The sequence below is a fragment of the Chlorocebus sabaeus genome, chromosome X (assembly GCF_047675955.1).
Source record: "Chlorocebus sabaeus isolate Y175 chromosome X, mChlSab1.0.hap1, whole genome shotgun sequence".
NCBI lineage: Eukaryota > Metazoa > Chordata > Mammalia > Primates > Cercopithecidae > Chlorocebus > Chlorocebus sabaeus.
The window spans coordinates 96,850,522-96,863,561 of NC_132933.1; the positions used below are offsets into that span (position 1 = coordinate 96,850,522).

Below are 13,040 nucleotides of genomic sequence, written 5' to 3' on the forward strand. Positions count from 1 at the left end.
TTTCTCATATGTTAAATGAGAATAATAATAGTACACACTTTATAGGGTTGTTATAAATTAAATGAGTTTATGATAAACACTTAATGCCTGGAATATAGTAAAGCCTCATTATGTGCCATTATTATTCCCCAAATTGATAAATTTAATAATATTCTGCATATAAATATTCTGTGATTTTCTCAATCTCAACCTCCAAAGTTACATAATTATAAACTAAACTTTAAAAAATATCACCAAGCAATTAACAGTGAATAATCTGAAAAAGGAAATTAAAGAAACAATTCCATTTACAATAGCATCAGCAATAATAAAATACTTAAGGATAAACCTAACCAAGGAGACAAAAGACATGTGCACTGAAAAATACCTAACATGGCTGAAAGAAAATAATGAAAACACAAATAAATGGAAACACATCCTGTGTTCATGTTCATAGACTAGACAACTTAATATTGTTAAGAAGCCACTACTACTCAAAGCAATCTACAGATTAAATGCAATCCTTATAAAAATCCCAACAGTATTTTTTGCAGAAATAGAAAACTTCTTCCTAAAATTCATGTGGAATCTCAAGGGACCCTGAATAGTCAAAGCCATTTCCGAAAAGAACAACAAATTTGGAAGCTTCACAGTTCCTGATTTCAAAACTTAATATAAGTTACAGTGGTAAAAACATTGTAGTACTGGCATAAAGACAGAAAAATATACTAATGTAATACAACAGAGAGCCAAGATATAAACTGTTACATATATGGTTAAATGATATTTGACAGGGGTGCCAAGACCACTCAATGAGAAAAGGACAGTCTCCTCAACAAATGACATTAGGGAAACTGAATAACCACATGCAGAAGAATAAAACTGGACCCTTATCTTACACCATATACAAAAATTAATTCAAAATGGATCAAAGACCTAACAACCCAAAACTATAAAGTTCCTAAAAAAAACAGTGGGGGAAAGTTTCATGACAGTGAACTTGACAATGATTTCTTGGTTATGTCACCAAAAGCATAGGCAATCAAAACAAAAATGGACAAATGGAAGTATATCACACTTAAAAACTTACGTATCAAAGGACATGATCCACAGACTGAAAAGGCAACTTATAAAATGGGAGAAAATACAAATAAAATATCAGATAAAAGGTTAATATTCAGCATCCATAAAGAATTCCTGCAACTCAACAACAAAATGTTAAATACAAATGGGCAACTGACTTGAATAAATATTTCTTCCAAGATGATATACAAATGACCAATAAGCATATGGAAAGATGTTCAACACCACTAATCATCAGAGAGATTCAAATTAGAACCACAATGAAATATCACCTCATCTATTAAAATATCTACCATCAAAAGAAAAGCAGAAAAGAACATGTATTGGTCAGGATGTGGAGAAATTGGAACCGCTATGCACTGTTGGTAGGACTGTACACCAACAGTGGTACAAGCCTTATGGAAAACAGCATGAAAGTTCCGCCCAAAATAAAAAATAATACACCACATGATTTAGTAATCTCACTTTTGGGTGTATATACAAAAAAAGTCAAAAGCAGAGTCTCAAAGACATATTTGTATACCTATGTTCATAGCAGTTTTATTCACAATAGCCAAGAAGTAGAAGCAACCCTAATTTCCACTTATAGAGAAATGGATAAACAAAATGTCTTTGAATTAGTGAACATTATCCAGAAAAACAGAATAGCATATAGACAGATAGACAGAAAGAAAGAAAAAGAAAGAAAGAAAGAAAGAAAGAAAGAAAGAAAGAAAGAAAGAAAGAAAGAAAGAAAGAAAGAAAATAGATAGATATTTATTAGAAGGAATTGGCTCATGTGATTAGGAAGGCTGAGAAGTCCCATGATGCTTATACAGATGAGATAGGTAATATATGTGAGTGAACCGGCTGAGTGGGAACTGTTGAAACTGGTCAGGGCATATCTCCTCTAAATGGATGGAGAAATAGAGCTCCAATATCACCATAAAAGCTGAAAATTCCTATCCTTATATGGAATTTCTTGACTTTTAAATATTGGCAACTCATTGGAATAAAATAAACACACTGTAGGATTTATGTTCTAAAGCTCCTACATTCATTTATTCAATCATGTAATGAGTATCTCTTGATCACCTACCAGGTGCAACTCTAGGAGCTAAGGATACAGCAGTGAACAAGGAAGACTCTGTCCCTGTCTTCGCAGCCCTTAAATTCTAAATATCAGAGACAAAGTCTTGGTACAGAACCTAACGAAATGCTGAGCAATATTGGGTGCCCAATCAGTACTTGAGCTTAATTAACTCAACAGCCTGAACTTTCTTACTCAATTATTACTCCCATAAAACATTTTTTGTTTGCCCAGTTTAAACCCCAGAAACATGGCAATGTACTCCTAAGTGCTTCCACTATAGCTTTTTCAATACACAGTAGTGAGAGTTACCTTTAAAAACATAAAGCAGATGACATCACTCCTCTGCTCAAAATCCTCTTATGGCTATCATCACACATACAGTAAAACTTGGAATCTTTACATTTGCTTACAAGGCCCTTCACGATCAGATCTTCTGACTCTTCTCTGACCTCATCTCCTACTACTATCACACAGGCAGAATTTTAGTCACAGTGTCATTTTCACTATTCTTCAAAAACTCTAAGAACCTTCCTGCCCAGGACTTTTTAGCTTGCTGTTCTTTCTTCCTATAATTTTTTTCACCCAGGTTCTTGGCATGGCTTGTCCTTCTTGTCATTCATTTGTCTGCTCAAATATCACCTTTTTTCCTCTTTAACAGCCTTGTTGAGTTATATGTACTATAAAGTTCACTACCTTTAATAGTATAATTTAATAAATTGTAGTAAATTTGAAGTTGTACAACTCTCACCACAATCCAATTTTATAACATTTCCATTACTTTAAAAAGATCCCTCATGCACATTTGCAGTCCTCCCTATTCTTACTCATAGTGCTAGTCAAACATTAATCTACCTTCTGTTACTGTTCTGAACATTTCGTATACATAGAATCACGCAACATGTGGTTTCTTACATCTAGCTTCTTTCACTTAGCATAATGTTTTAAGGTTCATCCTGCCCACTATTGAATATTATTCCATTGCATGGATATATTATATTTTGTTTAACCATCTGTCAGGTGATGAACATTGAGATTTTTTCTGCTTCTTGGCTATTATGATTAATCCTGCTGTGAACATTCACATGTAAATCTTTGTGTGGATATATATTTTCATTTCTCTTTAGTAGATACCAATATTTGGAATTGCTAGGGCACATTATAAATCAGTTTCATCTGTTTGAGGAATTGTCAAACTCTTTTCCAAAGTGACTAGACTTTTTACATTTCTACAAATAATGTTTGAAGGCACTGATTTCTCCACATTCACAACACTTACTTTTCATTTTTTTCTATTATGGTTACCCTGGTAAGTATAAAGTGGCTTCTCATTGTGGTTTTGTTTGCATTTTCCTAATTACTAAGGACGTGAGGCTTTCTCTCATATGGCCATTTGACTATCTTCTTTGGAGAAATGTTTATTCAAATCCTTTGCCTATTTTTTAATTGGGTTATCTGTCTTCTAATCACTGAGTTATAAGAGTCCTTTATATATTCTGGATATCAGACTCTTACAAATAGTATGATTTGCAAATATGTTTTCCTATTCTATGGTTATTTCACTTGAGCTTTTTCTGGAGCACTAAGGTTTTTAATTTAGAAAAAAAATATATATATGTATATATATGGACATATATATATATATATATAGTTTGATTGCTTGTTTGTACCTTTGGTGTCCTATCTAAAAAGGCATTGCCTAACCCAAATCACAACATTTACATTTATGTTTTCTTTTAAGAATTTTGTAGTTTTTGCTCTTTACACAATTATGTATGGTATGAGGTAGGGGTCCAATTTTCACGTGTAGGTATCATGTTATCTCACCACCATTTGCTGAAAAGATTATTCTTTATCCCATTGAATTGTTTTGGCACCTTTAATGAAAATTGATTGGCCATAGACACATGGGATTATTTCTGGGCTCAATTATATTCCATTTATCTATATGTCTATCCTTATGCAAGTACCACACTATCTATTAACATAACTTTATAGTAAGTTTTGAAATTTGGAAATACAAATCCTCTAAATTCTCTACAAGTTTGTTTTGGATATTCTGGGCCCTTTGTATTCAAATATTTATTTTAGGGTCACCTTATCAATTTCTGCAAAAAAAAAAAAGCCACCTGGGATTTTGAGGGATTGGGGTGAAGCTGTAGATCAGTTGGAGGAGAAATGCCATCTTAAAATTGAGTATTCTCATCCATGAACACAGTAATTTCTTCTTAGAAGGTTCCTCTGACTACTTTATTTACAATAGCTCAATGGGGCATCCTCACTTCCTGTCATTTTGTATCCCTGTACCCGGCTTTAATTTGCCTTGCAGCACTCACCACTACTTAACATTATTTGTTTCTCTGATTACTTTGCTATGTACTCCTCAAGAATGTGAGCTCCAAGATGTCAGGCAGGAACTTCATCTTGTTCACTACTGTACCTGTAGTGTGATGTTTGATACACACTTGAATAACTACCTTATCTATGGAATGAATACCTAAGCCCTTAAAGTCAAAAGTACTAGAAAATGTAATCTTTGATGATGATAAGGGCATTGAACTCAAGACTCATGTGGGTTTGAAATCTGACTTCACCACTTAGTTGTTATGTGAGTTTGAGCAAATCACAATTTCTATGCACCTCAGTTTTCTCATACAAAATATGGGGATATTAATAATATCCACATCATAAGTTTAACTGAGATAATGGCATTAATGCATTTATCACGGGGCCTGGTCCACAATAAATAATCATTAGGTATTTGTGATGTGTTATAGAGGACATAAGTAAATATTAGCAGTCATAGTACCAGTGTCATCTTTAATCCCTGTGGAAGGCTGAATGAGGACCTCCCCCAAAGAAGCCCACATTCTAATCCCTGGAATCTATGAATATGTTACCTTACATGTCCAAAGGAATTTTGCAGATGTGATTAAGACAGGTGAAATTGCCGAATTATCCTAGATTACCCAAATGGGTCCACTGTAATCACAAGAGTCCTTATAAGAGGAAGGCAGGGGTCAGAGAAGATGTGACAACAGAGAGGTGGAAGTGATGCAGCCCTGTGCCAAGGAACATGAGTAGCCTCTGGAAACCAGAAGAGGCAAGGAAACAAATTCTTCCCTAGAGCCATCAGAAAGAATGCAGTATCCAACACTTTGATTTTAGGCGTTCTGACCTTCAGAACTATTAGATAATAAATTCGTGTTGTTTTAATACACTAAGTTTGTGGTAACTTGTTACAGCAACAATAGGAAATTAATATAGTCCTTTTTGATGTTTTCTAAATAAATGAATAAGTGATTGGAGTCTGTTATTAAAAAGTATTTTTCTCTTCAACGTTTGTTGAAGGCTCTGTTTGTGGGCAACACATGGTCTCCAGTCACCTCCTCACTTTGCTCTAAAAATGGTCCATTACACATCTTAATTGTCAATTTTCCCCTCTGAGAAATGAATGAAGGCAATAAAAATTGCAACAATGACAAAAAAGTATTTTTCCCTACAATAAATAGCTTACCAAATTGTAGCAGGGAATGTCCTTGATATAAATGGATGGACTAACTGTTATCTTACTCAGCCAGAGTATAAACAAGAAACGCAACTCCGAAGCCATGATTTTCAGCCGCAGCTGTGCATCTGAGTCACCTGGGTCAATTAAGAACAATCCCAGTGTCCAAACTGTAACCTACACCAATTACATCAGAATGTCTAAGGATTGGGACCCAGTTATCACTATTTAATCCATCCCCCTCCGAGGTATTTCCAAAGAGCAGCCAAGATTGAGAAAACCACTGTTCATATATATATATATTTTTTTTTTATCTTTACCAAATCTTTTAAGGTCCGTAAGCAGTCTTCACCTCCTCAAGCCATACGATATGTTCACATCATTAGCCACCAAGACTTGGAACTTCTTGAAGCCTCCTTCACTAGCCTAGAAACAAAAATAATTCTCCCAGTCAGAATTTATCTCTCTTGCTCTCTCATTCTTTCTCATTCTTTCTGTCTCCTGTAGCTTTGCATATCCCCATAGAACTATCACAATCTCTCTTTTTTTTTTTTTTTCATTTTTTTGAGACGGAGTTTTGCTCTTATGTTGCCCAGGCTGGAGTACAATGGCATGGTCTCAGTTCACTGAAACCTCCACCTCCCGGGTTCAAGCGATTCTCCTGTCTCAGCCTCCCAAGTAGCTGGGATTACAGGCGCCCCCCACCACACCCGCCAAATTTTTGTATTTTTAGTAGAGATGGAGTTTCACCATGTTGGCCAGGCTGGTCTCAAACTCCTGACCGCAGGTGATCCACCCACCTCGGCCTCCCAAAGTGCTGGGATTACAGGTGTAAGCTACCGCGCCTGACCCACAATCTCTTACATACAACAAGTCCTCAATACATATTTATTGAATTGATCCAGCAGTACTTATTGCCATTTTGGCCTCTATGACTTTCTGTGAGTGTTACAGAAAAAGTCTTTCTGGAAACTCTATGAACTCCCAACTCACTTCTATGGCAGATACCCTTGAACTATCACTGCAGGACAAATGATAGACCTCTGGAAAGAAGGGAAGTAAAGACCAATGGCAGTGTCACAACATGACACTAACTGATGGTACTTATTGGTAAGTATATTTTAAATATAAACTAGTGCAATTTAATTCAGCTCAGTAAGTATTGAGTCCTACCATATGCAAGATTTTCTGTTAGTCTTTGTGGGAGATACATACACAACATCTCTCCCCTCAAGTTACTTTCAGTCTAGTAGGAAGAGATTAGGCAAGTATATTTATAATTGTGAGAAACAGAAAAACAGGAAAAGTGCCATAAGAGAGGTTCAAAGTATCACCAGGGCATGAAGAAAGGTTTGGAGATAATCCTTACAGAATTAGTAGGATTTCTCCAGGGGCTTGCATAGAGGGCGTGATACCAGTGGAGGATTAATAAATATCACCTAGTGTTACTGTGCAAAGAGCATTCATGCATAAGCTCATTTAATCCACAAAACAGCCCCCAATGAGTTAGGTTCATTATCATTACCTTTCCTTTAGAGAGGAGGAGACTGAGATTCTGAAATGTTGAGCAACTTGCTTAAGGTTAAGCATGGAAAATGAGTGGTAGAAGTAATGTTTGAATCCAGGTCTGTTTTATTCTAGAGGCTTTGCTTTTAACTGCTACATAATGCGCTTTCCCTGATACTCTGAGTCTCTAACTACTCATATTGCTGTTGGCCATTCTGAAATCTCCCGCTCTCTGCAGGACTAACTCATGACAACCAGCTCTTCTTGGTGAAACATTACACCTCTCCATTAGATGTGCCACATGTTCATCTGTTCAAACTCTCAGTTGAGGATATCCTCATGCAGGTGGCCAGACTTTGGAAGGCAGCGTTGCTCTGGAACACTGCAGAAGGACATAATGAGTATTCATAAAGAGCCAAAAATACTCCAGCTCCAAAACTAAGGTAGGTATGTAAGCTACATTAGTTAGGTAAAGAAACTGATGGTTTTAAATCATGCTTTAATACTCCAGTTTGGAGACAGTCATCACTTTATAATAATAATTGGCATATTATAATACTACTCAAACTTTAATACAGCATTTTATAAACATTAATTGCTTACTTCCTGGTAATAAAGTAAACTTTTCCCATATTCACCTTAAACATATGGGTTCCAGACCATTTGTGCTGGAAGAGTCTTGCAAGCATCAAAAACTAAAGGTTCTTGCTTTCTTTTCCTTTTTTTCTTTTTTTTTTTTTTTTCAGATGGAGTCTCACTCTGTCGCCAGGCTGGAGTGCAGTGGTGCGATCTTGGCTCACTGCAACCCCCACCTCCCGGGTTCAAGCGATTCTCCTGCCTTAGCCTCCCAAGTAGCTGAGACTACAGGCGCCCACCACCACGCCCAGCTAATTTTTGTATTTTTAGTAGAGATAGGGTTTCACCATGTTGGCCAGGATGGTCGTGATCTCTTGACGTTGTGATCAAACTGCCTTGGCCTCCCAAAGTGCTGGGATTACAGCTGTGAGCCACTGTGCCCGGTGCTTCTTGTTTTCTTGTCTGTAAGCTAAACCAAATAAATGCTCCAGAAAACTACTCCTTCCCAATTATTACCAATAGAGCATCTTCTACTAAAGTTGAATAAGTTGACTAATTCTTTTAAAAGCATCACAGACACACACACACACACACACACACACAAAGCATATGAAAACTGCCCACCAACTTGGGGCAAAACATATAGGTTTAACAAGGTCAAAAACAGTAAAGCCCTGGAGAAGTCTGCATTTGTAACAACTGTCCATGGGGCCTGGGAAAATAAGAAGTTGTTTCATCAATAAAATATACTAAATAAGATTGGTTAATTTGAGTCGTAAACCACAGTGTTTTCTTAAGCCTAATTTCAATGTCTTGATGTATTTGTCTTGCCCTGTAAAGCAAGAGTTACTCCAGCCTGACTAAAAGACGTTCATCTAAGACTAGTATCATAGAAGATAAGTTATTTGAGAGTTCAAATGCCAGACACATGAAAAAAGGGAACTGCCTAAAAGGACTTTTCCATTGATGATCTATTTAAAGATGCCATGCCACAACTGAATAATTATTGCTAGAATAACAGCTAATGCCAATGGAATGCTTACTAAGTACTTGTATTTTACATGTAAGAAGTCATTTTATAGATATGGAAACTGACACATTGGGACGTTTAGAAGGTCACATGATGGTAAAAGAATTAAGAGCTAGGACCCAACCTCATAACTGTGTGGCTTCAAAGTCTGATCTTATAACTACTACACTAAATTGTCTCCCAGTATATTGCAAGAGTGGTGATGGTATGATCTAATGAGCTCCAAAAACCTGTTGGTGATGTCTTGGTGGCCTTAAATGCTATGGGGTAGAACAGATTATAAAGAAATATTAAACCATAATCTCTAGACATGACTGCACTATCTGTGGTGACTTTCACAAGTTGAAAAGATCCTCAGTTGCTATATGCTATATATATGGTATGATATGTAACAACTGTTTTAAAGTATCTTTTTGCAATTGTAAGAACTTCTTAATTGGGAATAAATCAGGTCTGAGACATTCCAGGTAAAATGATCTTCTACAACAGAAGTGGGCAAACTACAACCTTGGCCAATTCCAGCTCTGTAGCTAGCTTCAGAAATAAAGTATTACTGGAACACAGCTATGCCTATTTGTCTATGTATTATATACAACTCTTCACTTTAAAAGGGTAGAGTTGCATTGTTGCAATAGAGACCGTATGGCTTGCAAAGCCTAAAGTTTTATTGGTCGTTTACAGAAAAACTTTGCTGACTTGTCTTCTACATTAACAACTTCTTGTGTGAGTGTAAAGGGTTGAGAATGTTAATCAGCTAATTACTGGTATTCCTTAAAAAGAAAATGAGCTAGTTAAAAAATAAACCTGTTTGCAAGCAGACTATCTTATTTGCTGGCATATGAGCTATACTTCCCAACTTCTAGCACCAATAATGTATGCAAATATTTTCAACATCTAATACACCCATATAGTGAGCAAAATACGTAAAATAATGGACTGAGTTATTGGCACAAATAATTTCTCTGCATCTTATTGTACCTCTAGCAAAAATGTACACTGTATTTTCATGAGAAAAAGTTATCCTTCTAGAAACTACTTTAAATACACTTATACTTTTTAAAAAGAGGAAATGTTTTTTAAAATATTGGGGCATGTCTTATACACACCTAAGAATCTTCTACATTATAATATACAGTATTTATTTTGCAAGGCTGCTTAGAGCTCAACCGAAAGTCATAAGGGGTTAGACTTAGGTACAAAATTCAAAGAAAAAGTTTGATTTGATTCTACTCTGATCCCCAACACTCAAGGAATCTATTCCTATGGAAGGAACATTTCTATCAAAAAGGAGAAAACAAAAACAGTGAATTTGTCGTTGAATGAACAATTCCTAGAGTTCGATTCGTAATTTTATCTGCAAACATCGGGGTTCGCTCCCCTTGAAACCTCTGCCCCATCCAGCAACCAGACTCCATGTGTGCAGGGTAGATTAGGAATGAGGTTCCGGAGATTACCTGAGTTCTCAAGGGAAAGCAGACAGCTGCAAACACAATGTCCCAAAGAAGTTGTTTTTAATTACAGCCACTTAGAATGCAGCTGAAAGTTGAAAGCAGATGAAAACCAGAGCAGTAAGCCATTGGCTTTCCTCCATAGCCTTACACTGAACATTTGCATCCCTCTTAAGTTTTCACTTCCTAGAGTTTCTTCCTTCCTCAAAGCCCAAGCCCTCTTCACTGCCTTACCAATAACTATTAGGAAGTCACTGTGGCTAATTATTTTACCAAAGATAGGAAGCAAAATCTGAAGTTAAAATTCAGCTGCTAGTCATCAGAAACCTAGTCACCAATTTTTCTTTCACCTCCCCCAATGAATACACTAATCAAATACCAGTGAAGGCTTCTCATCTACCAGACTTTTAAATTTTGGGGTGTCCTAGACTCGGTCTTCAAATCTCTTTTCTTCTCCATGTACACCCTTTAATTGGGTAATCTAATCTAGTACTGTGTTGTTAAACACCATCTCTAGGCTAATGACTCCCAAATTTTTATTTCCAGCCATGCTGCTCTAGTGCCTCCACTTGGATATCTAATAAGCATTTCAAATTCAATATGACCAGCACTAAACTCTTTATTTTAGTTCCCAAATTCACTCCCCTTCTTCCTTATCTCTGTAAATAGAACCACCATCTTCTCTGTCACTCATGCCAAAAATTAAAAATAATCCATTCTTTTCTTTCCCTTGCCACTGCATTCATTCCATTAACAAGTCTGGTCAACTCTACTTCCAAAATGGATTCTGACTCTGTCTACTTTTCTGTCTCCACTGCTACCATCGAAGCTCAAGAATTATCTCTTTCTTGGGCCACAGTCACCCAACAGGTCATAGGCATCCAAACAACAGGCTGATATGCTTAAAATGTTTCAATGTCTCAGTGCTTTAAAGAACCCTCATAAAATTTCTCCATTACTTGATCACTATGCACCAGCCACATTGAATTTCTAGCTATTCCTCCAACAGTCTAAGCTCCTTCACTTCAGGGCCTTGCACTTGTTGGCTTCTCTGTCTGACATGCTCTTCTTCCATATTATCACATGTCTAACCCTTTTCCATTATCCTAGGAACCAGCCTAAAGACGACCTAATATAAAAACTTCCCTATGCAACCCAATCAAAACGATCTTCATTCCATATACATTCTAGTCTCTCAACCTTCATTATCCTGTTTTATTTTCATTATAATAGTGACCATAAGCTGAAATTATCTTGGCTATGCATTTGTTGACTAGATTCTTTTAAGTCTTTTACCACTAGAATACAAGCTCCATGAGTGTAAGGTCTTTTTTTTGTCTTGTCAACCACTGTATACCCACCTAATATGTTCACAATCAATATATGATGAATGATGAACTTTGGGGACTAGAGATTCTCCAGACTGGAGTGATACTGAAGGGGGGGGGATGATCATCAATCACAGATCACATATAAAGAAAAGATGATTTATTTAAGTAACTGAGGGGAGAAAAATTTTAAAAAGTTTAGTATTTCTTAGGTACCTATATTAATATGCCCATGATACTTTTAGAATCATTCTCTCTGGTAGATCATTTGAAAAATAATAAAGAATAAAATAATGAAAATCCATGTAGCTAATTCTCAAGTTTGTCAAATGATAGCATGCTGCTATATTTGCTGAAGCTTTTAAACAAGTAAATGAAATATTACAAATATGCTTCATGCCAATGAATAACCCTCCAAGATCCCATTCCTCTCCATCCTAGAAGTAACTACTATCATTAATTTGGTGGTTTTATTCCCATACATGTTTTTATACTTTTAGTATGTATGTATAAATAGTATAACTGATACATTTTAAGCCTTATATTTGGTGGTTTTATTCCAATGCATGTTTTTATACTTTTACTATATATGTATAAATAGTATAACTGATATATTTTAAGTCTTATAAAAGTTATCACATTATATGCATTCTGCAATTTGTCCTCCACTCTAATATTATGTTTTTGAGATTTATCCATGTGGCTCTAGTTCATTATTTAGCAGCTATGCATGCTATCAAAATTCCATAATTATCTATTCTCCTATTGACTGGTATCTGGGTTGTTTCTGTTTTTTGATATCATGAATATTCTTGAAAGAAAGAATATTCTTGAAACAAAGTCTCATTGTTCACAAGTAAATAGTTCCTCTAGATGCTTCTCATACTTTAATGTGCATAAAAATCACTTGATATCTTGTTAAAATTCAGATTCTGATTCTGTAGGTCTAGGGTGGGGCTTGAGATTACACATTTCTAACAAGCTCCCAGGCGATGTTACAGCTGGTCTATGGACCACATTTGGAGCAGGAAGGCCTTAAAGAGTCTATACCCAGGAGTGAAATTACTGGATCATAGATTATGCAGGTCTTCTACTTTACTAGTAATGCTAAACTATTTTCAAAGTCCTTGTAACAATTAACATTGACACCAACAGTATGAGAATGTTCATAGTTCTCTATACATTCACCTTAGTATTAGTAATTAACAGTATTGCTAACATTTATTGAACACGTTTTATACACCATGATTGTGCTAGGTAAGTATTAGTAAGATTAGTATTAGTATGAAACTAATTATTCTGTGCTCCACTCCAATCTATTTTCATGGATGTACATATGGCTCCCCTTCAACTATAAAGTTATTTGGCCACTAGAAGAGTTGGATTTAACCCTAACTCCAACAAAGCCAACTTACCGTGGTCTCCTACCCTATTTTCCATGCTTTTCTCAGGAATATCTCAGTAACTCCCAGTAGCCTAGCCATTCCCCACCAAGGGGGAGAACTGAACAGGC

The 13,040-nt window shown here is 36.0% G+C and overlaps 1 protein-coding gene across 4 annotated transcripts in view; it reads right to left on the bottom strand.

Annotated features, from left to right (window-relative positions):
• KLF8 (KLF transcription factor 8) overlaps positions 1-13,040 on the bottom strand; it is a 261,395-nt gene that overhangs the window by 228,312 nt on the left and 20,043 nt on the right. For 3 of the 4 annotated variants that reach the window (XM_073013643.1, XM_073013639.1, XM_073013641.1), the window contains exon 2: positions 5,960-6,065. The exons of the other annotated variant lie outside the window; for it this stretch is intronic. The gene's annotated coding sequence lies outside the window, so the exon portion shown is untranslated. The remainder of the gene's footprint in view (positions 1-5,959; positions 6,066-13,040) is intronic. 4 annotated transcript variants of the gene reach the window in all.